This window comes from Ictidomys tridecemlineatus, chromosome 6, assembly GCF_052094955.1.
Source record: "Ictidomys tridecemlineatus isolate mIctTri1 chromosome 6, mIctTri1.hap1, whole genome shotgun sequence".
Taxonomy (NCBI): Eukaryota; Metazoa; Chordata; class Mammalia; order Rodentia; family Sciuridae; genus Ictidomys; species Ictidomys tridecemlineatus.
This window is the reverse complement of record NC_135482.1, coordinates 178,652,452-178,660,705: the sequence shown is the minus strand read 5'-3', so window position 1 is coordinate 178,660,705 and position 8,254 is coordinate 178,652,452.

Below are 8,254 nucleotides of genomic sequence, written 5' to 3'. Positions count from 1 at the left end.
AGACATAATACATGCAATTATAATTCCACTCATTATGAATTGTTTAAAGTATATGCTTTATATTCTTACTTTAAAGCTATTAATTTACTACCAAACAAACCTACCAATATTCACATATTAAGAATATGAAATCAGGTATTGAATTTCCCAGGTGCTATAAAAATGTTTATTCCTATTATAAATAATAGAAAATGCAGGCAGGCATATTAGTTTTCAGTTGCTACACACTAAGTTCACTTGATGAACTTGGAGGTTTAAGCAACACTAATTTATCTCACAATCTCTCTCTGTGGGCTGAGAGTCTGATCACAGTTTGTGTTTTCTGCTCAGAGATTTACGGGGCTGATACTGGGTGTAGCCTGACTTTCTGAAGACACTGGAGAAGAAGTCAAGTTCATATAAAAAATTAGTTTATGGCAGTTGCAAGACTGAATCCCCTGTTTCCTTGCTGATTTCCAGCTTGGTCTCAGCTCCTAGAGGCTGGTGACATTTCTTGTCATGTTGCTGGCCCCCTTGCTAAAGGCCAGCATTAGAGAATCTTGCTGTCATTGGCCTGTCTAAATCCTTTGATCTCTTTCATTAGAAAGCCGAGTTACTTTCAAAGGTTCTCATAGTTAGGTTAGGCACCCCGAGAATAATTTCTTCATCTTAATATCAAACTAGCAAACTTAAATATGTCACAAAACCCCTCACAGCAATACCAAAATTGTCATATATATATATTAGATGTTGATGAACCTTATTTTCTTTATTCATTATTTATATGTGGTGCTGAGAATTGAACCCCTGTGCCTCACTCATGCTAGACAAGTGCTTTACCACTGAACCACAACCCCAGCCCCTAAATTGGTGTTTTAATAACTTGAAGAAAGTGTTTAATGAAAGAGGATTGATTCCTTGAGTGGACATTTCAGAATTCTACCTCATCCAAGAAATTGTTGGATGGTAGAGTTAAAAAGGTCTAAACACATAGGTAAGCAAAGGGAAAGCATCCTTCCCTGTCCACTAACAGGGCACAGAAAACATTTGCAGTGACCTAACTTCACATAGAGATTGAAAAAAAATATGAAATCATGAATTTCAACTTTAACAGAGGTTTAAAAGACTTTGTTACCTCTTTAAACAAACTCACAGAAAAATGATTTCAAAAATAGATGACTAAATAATTTTGGAAAAAGGCTAACATATAATGCTGTGAATGCTTCTTATAAGATCACACTGAGGCTTCCTTTCAAAAAACTGTCCACCACTCTTAACTATAGTATAAATGACTCTTGATATGCCAAATCATCATTATTTCTTAGACATTCTACACTCAGTAATGTCTGCTCCATTATGGATTATAGTCTAAAGCAGAACTTCATATGCTGTTTAGGAGGACCCAACAGTAACTTGCATATATCTCTATACTGAAGTTTATTTCATTATATTTTTGGCTAATCTTACATGAATTCTCCAAACTTCACTTTGTCAAGAAGGGATTTGGAGTCATCTGGAAGTAATAGATACCTGTCACACTGCCTGCCTCAGGGTGATGATTCAGTCAAATATACTTGAAATAGTAGAATAAATGCATATATGTCAATTAGAATAAAATGTTATATTTCCCCTACATGCCATGATTTCATTTTCCAATTTTATTGAGGTATATTCAAGAAATAAAAATTAATTTATATATTCATGTGTACAATAAGATCTGTAGACACACATAGACATTGTAAAATGATTATTATAACCACTCTAACAAACCCATCATCTCACAAAATTGTATGTACTTTTTATGTTGAGAACACTTAAGATCAAGTTTCTAAGTAAATTTGAAGTACCCAAATACAGTGTTATTAACTAAAGCCACCATGCATACACCTTCTAGATGAAGCTTTGTATCTTGATAAATGACTCCATGTTTACCCCAACCTCCAACCACTGGTAACCATGATCCTACTTTTTATAACGTTATAAGTCCACAATTTTTAGATTACACTTTTTTATATGAGATCATGTATTATTTGTCTCTTTGTGTCTGGCTTATATCACTTAGCATAATGTTCTCCAAATTCATCCAAGTTGTAGCAAAAGGCAAAATTTCCATCTTTATCAAAACTGAATTATATTCTAGTGTGTGCATGTGTGTGTGTGTGTGTGTGTGTGTGTGTGTGTGTAAATAACATTGACTTTATCCATTCATTCATGGACAGAAACTTAATTTGTTTCTATAACTTGGGTATTGTGAATAATGCTGCAAGTAACCTGCAAATACAAACACCTCCACAGGATAGTGATATTATTTCCTTTGCATGGAATTGCTGAATCGTTTGGTACTTTTAGTTTCAGATTTTTTTCCATACTATTTTCCACTACGATATTTCAATTTATATTTAAACCATAGTTTCAAAGTGTTATTTTTTCTCCACACCCTCACTAGCATTTTCTGACTGTTGACTTTGAGATTATAGCCAACAGTATGGAACACTATCTCGCTGTAATTTGTACTTTCTTAAAGATTAGTGGTGCTGAGCTTTTTTTCAGTTCTTGACTATTTTATGACTTCTTTTGGGAAATATTTATTAAGATCTGTAACCCATTTTTTTTTAGTCTGGTTGCTTGTTTTATTTGCTGTTGAGTTATTTGAATTCTTACATTGCCAACAGATTTTCATCACAATTTTTTTTAAGAGAGAGTGAGAGAGGGGGGAGAGAGACAGACAGAGAGAGAGAGAGAGAGAGAGAGAGAGAGAATTTTTAATATTTATTTTTTAGTTCTCGGCGGACACAACATCTTTGTTGGTATGTGGTGCTGAGGATCGAACCCTGGCCACACGCATGCCAGGCGAGCGCGCTACCACTTGAGCCACACCCCCAGCCCCACAATTTTTATTATAATGCCAAATTTAAGTAAAAGTCAACTTCGTATCAAAAGAGCTTTAATATTTTTCTTAATGCATTGGAAAAAATATTTGGATATCAAAGTATCATTTCAGCACCCACAAAATCATTCAAATTTGCCTGATAAATACAGTTGTAAATACCTGTAATTCTAGCCATTCCCGAAGAGAAGGCAGAAGGATCACAAGTTCTAGCCTCAGCAATTTAGTGAGGCCCTATACAACTTAGTGAGAATTTTTCTCAAAATAAAATAAGATAAAAATTAAAAGGATCTGGGGATGTACTTCAGTGGTTAAGCCCACTGGGTCATTCCCTAGTACCCCCCCCCAAAAAAAAACATTAAATTTCATTGACCATAGTATTTGCTAATTTGATATGCTTTAATAAAATATTACTTTCAGAGGCAAATAAACAATGTATTTTGTAGGTACAAGAACATAGTTATTTTGGATCATTCATTATATTTACCTTCTAAAAATAAGCATCTAGAAAGTGAAATAATGAGCTAAGCCTAGAAGGGCAAATTTCAGTGTTCAGACTAATAGACATACAAGTAGGGAAAAATGAGACTACTTTTAGATCTTTTAAAAGGCAGAATTTTGAAGGCATTGTATTTTATTGAAATGTTGAATGTCATCCAATGCTATATGAATAACTGATTACAATCAATAAATTTCCTCAGTAAACTATATGGAGTATTGTTCATTCAAGTTAAAGTCACACAAAGAATAATAACTGTGCTTCTAACCAAAATGCTGTGAACCATTTCATGAAGAATGCAAATTACACTTTTTTCAGACATAATGTTGTCAGGAAGGGACAGCCTATTTCAGATTTTTAATATTCCTAACAATTTTTAAGAATAGAGCAAAATGTTCTCTTTCAACATATAATGTGAAATATTTATTAAATACAAAGTAATCATATTTAACCCACTCATAAAAAAATCAAAGTAAATTATTATATTTTCTAACTAGCCCAACAAATAGAAAGCAAAAGATTTCTGAAATTCTCTTGCTAATAAATTTCAAGGTAAAAAAATACCCAAATTATCTAACATTAAGAATAGTTGTTAACATTTAAAAGTTACTTATATTTGCTCAATTACTTAACTAATAAGGTCTTATTAATTTTCTTTCTTCAATTTGCATGAAATGAACTCATTTAATAATCATCATAGAAAGTTTTGAGTTCTATGTGCTTAAGGTGTTTAATTTTTTATATTTATCTCAATTGATTCTGCTAACAGTGAAAACTGACCTTGGATTTTATTTTATAAATGAACTTTGTTATCTGTTGATATATACATAAGTATGACATTTATACACACACACACACACACACACATATGGATACGCACAAATTACATGTAGAAGTAATCTCTGTCCCTCTCTCTTGTTTTCTTTCTCTCTCTCTCTCCCCCACCCCCTCTCTCTTTCTTCATTTTTTTTCTTTTTTTTTAAATCTATTTTCCTCTGCTTTCTTGGAGTGGAAAACTGCATTATATTCTGTTTATTTCATTTTCTAAATTTATAATGAATTCATTAATCAAAAAATTCTTTCCCAGTTATCTAAAATCTTCTCTCAATATTTGCATGTCCTGCTCCTTGTCAACTTCATCCTCTTGGAAACATCCTTCACACATCTTTCTGCCCAAATCCAACAAAAATGTAGTCCCCTGTTTCAGGGAAGTCATCCTGAGGTCTCCCTTCATCATTAATGTTACAATTCCATTGCTTTCATTCTAGTATAATCTGATCCCTAGATCCAGTCACTTCCTATTTCTTGGCTGTGTAGTATATTTTGAAATGAGGTATTGTGACATCCTTAGCATTGCTCTTTATTCTCGGCATTGTTTGTTATTTGGATATTTTTGCTTGCATGTGGATTTTAGAATTACTTTTTCTAGATTTGCAAAGAATGTCATGGATATTTTGGTGGGGATTGCATTGAATGTCTGTGTCACTTTGGGTAATATGTCCATTTTAGCAATATTAATACTGCATATACAGGAACATTGAATGTCTTTAATTTCTTCCTTCAGTGTTTTCTAATTTTCATTGTAGAGGTCTTTGACATCCTTGGTTAGGTTTCTTACTATTCATCTGTTTGCTTGCTTGCTTTAGTTTTGTTTTTGAAACTTTTATAAATGGAACTGATTTCCTGATTTTTTTTCTGAATATTCTCCTTCTTGGCAGATAAAAAAGTTGTTGCTTTGTGTGTTGTTTTTGTATCTTGTTTCTTTGATGACTTAAGTTTTCTGATGGAGTCTTTAGTGTGGTCTAAGTATAGGATCACAGTAGGGATCATTTAACTTCTTCCTTTCCTACCTGTATCCCTTCTATTTGTTTCTGTTGTTGCTGTTGTCTTATTGCTTTCTATTTTTTGATCTTCTTTCTTGTTTCTTACTAATGACATCTGGGTGAATTCATTGAGCTTATCTTTGAAGGTCATTAATTGGTTCTTGGCAACCATTCTGCTTCTCAACCTAACCATTGAGTGCTTTATAATAATCTTGTATGGGTATATCATTTCATTAGCTAGCAAGCTGGATTTTCTTAAGGATATCCTTTTTTGGTGTTGTTATTTTCAGTACTGAGTGCTAGAATGGAACTTAGGGGTGCTATAACACTAAGCTATATTCCCAGCCACCCCCTTTTTTTCAAGACATGTTTTCACCAAATGTTGAGGCCAAGGCTGGCCTTGAAAATCTAATCCTCCTGCCTCAGTCTCCTGAATAGTTTAAGTTGGAATTACAGGAATACATCACTATGCCTGGCTGCATTGTGTTTCTTTTAACTGCATAACAATTTCTGCTTTTGAGCTCATATTTCTCATGAAATGAAAGGGATTTGGGTTGTTAAGGTATACCTGGTTAAAAGTCAAACCTCAGGACCTCATTTTTGTTATTTCTGCTAACTGTAGAGAGTATTTCTAGAGTTTAAGCTTACTTTGCTTTGAAACTTCAATAGTAAATAGTAAAAGCTCTCAATACACAAGATCCTGGAGTGATACGAGAAACATACTTAAAGAAATCATGAAGTAGGAGAAAAATCTGCTTTTGGATTCCTTCTGGCATTTCAAGAGTTCTATTTCTGTTTCTATTCTTCAATAAATCCTATTCTTCCACTCAAAAAAATGAGGTTTATAATTTTAACAATATTTTAATGTTGAATATTTTGGTGATAAATTAGTGATTAGAACAGTAAATCAATAATTAAATATGAAGTTAGTTGTATCTATGAGGGAAACAGTTCATGGTGATTCATGAGAGAGGCTGTTCATTATTCATTAATTGTAGTTAATATGATTGACAATTCAAAGCTCAAGGAATACCCATATAAACTATTGGTAATATAGAGTACATGGAACATAAAAACAGTTTTCCATCTGCAAGGAAAAAATTGAAGATCACAGGAAAGTTTTCATTTTAAAATTTTCTGATACTACTTTATTTTAAATGTATCTATATACATATTATCCAATAAAAAATAAATATATACTTGGATGAAAAATCTGTGTAGATTCATGCAGTATCCTTTATTCCAGCCAAATTTCAATAAAAAGGGAACTTGCCTGGTAGATTTTTGAATGCATGAAATAATATTCCTTTGCTTTAAATCACACAAGTAAGAAAAATTAGAACATAAGCTAAAATCTTAGGAGAAAATGACATGAAAAGAGCACGGTACTAATTCTAAAATAAATGGCTACATGTTTTATGTAAATTTTATTTAATAAATATGTAAATAAGAAAGAATTCTTAGTAAAGAGAAAAAAATCCATATAGACTGCAAAACTACCTGTGAATATTTAGGGCAGGTGGAAATTAAAACTGTAATAAACCCCTGTTGTATAAAAGATGAAATAAAATAATTTAACAAATTAAAATTTATTAAGTAAACTTTAAGGAATAATTTTTAAGGAGATAGTATTTTAATTTAAAACAGACTACCTCTCTTAAATGATTATATATATGATTATATTTGATTTTATTTTTAATTACTTATCTGTGCACATAGATATAAAATAGAAACCAACTCATTAAGATGAGAGAATAAGCATGTCAAGATATTCAAGACATACAAACTTTAATGATAAAAAAGACATCAAAAAAGTATTCAAAGAATATATTTAAAATGGGCTAAAATAAGCATCTGATAATAAAACATTAGCCTGTTAAAATCAGCTACATAAGAAAAGGATGGTTTTTGATAAAGTAATTACTTCTGAAAATGAACAAAGCACATACTAAAAGTACTCATAGAATATAAAGATATAAAAGTAAAAGCTGAGTATGACAATATATAAACAATTTGGGGGAAATATAATTTTTTCATTTATCTTTTAAAATGATTTATTAAGGACAATGAAGAGGAAGAAAACTACAGAAGGTTTTAGTACATACATTTCTACATTTGTGTATTTGAGCACCTCAATTAAAGGAATCATTATTATACATTATTACAGTTTTTATTAAAGTTTTTATAATATTATATATTGTATTATATTATACAACAAGAATATTAGAATGGATAAAAGAAAATAGTAAGTTAATTTTCAAAAACTAATTCAAAATAAAGGTTAGTACTAATACCACCATGTACACCTCTCTTTTTCCTCTTTCCTTCCATCCCTGCCCTTCCAACTTTCCTGATTCCCCCTGAATTGTTTTTTCATCTCTCCCTCTCAGGTTCTCTCCCTCCTTCCCGCTCTTTCTTTCTTTCTGTCTCTTTTTCTCCCTGCTTTCCTTCATTATTTCTTCCTTAATTGTAAAAAAGATATTTAAAGTGTTGAAACTCCTAGAGCATATGTGTCGCTTAGATTCTAAGGAAGTATTGAAGAGCAAAATAACCCCTGATGTTACTGGGGAAAATAAGATTCCTGCAAACAAAAGATCCCTCTGTATCTACATAGAAGAGAGACCCAGAAACAATTTGTTACTGTGTAAGTATTAACAAATTTGTAATCAAAAAAAAACATGGAAATAAATAAAAATAAGGGTAGAGAGAATATTACAAAAAGTCAGGAGAACAGAAGCAAAAAAACAGCTAAGACCTGTCTGTATTCTTAAATGACAAAGCAACTGTATCATCTGACAATCTCCTGGATTAGGGACCCCTGAGATACTTCTGGTGACTTATATATTTTTTTAATCTAGAGATATCTTTCATGGTCAGGGTCAGATTCACTACGTCTTCAAGGAACACTCCAAGAAAATGGAGAAAAAGAAAAATGACCTCATCAATTTACAAAGGAAAAACATAGTTTTTATAAATGAAAAATGTTTTTCATTCATCCTTATAGCATCTGCAGTGGAAAATTAAATATTGTTTAGTGTAAGCACACCCTTCTGACTTCATTGTTTC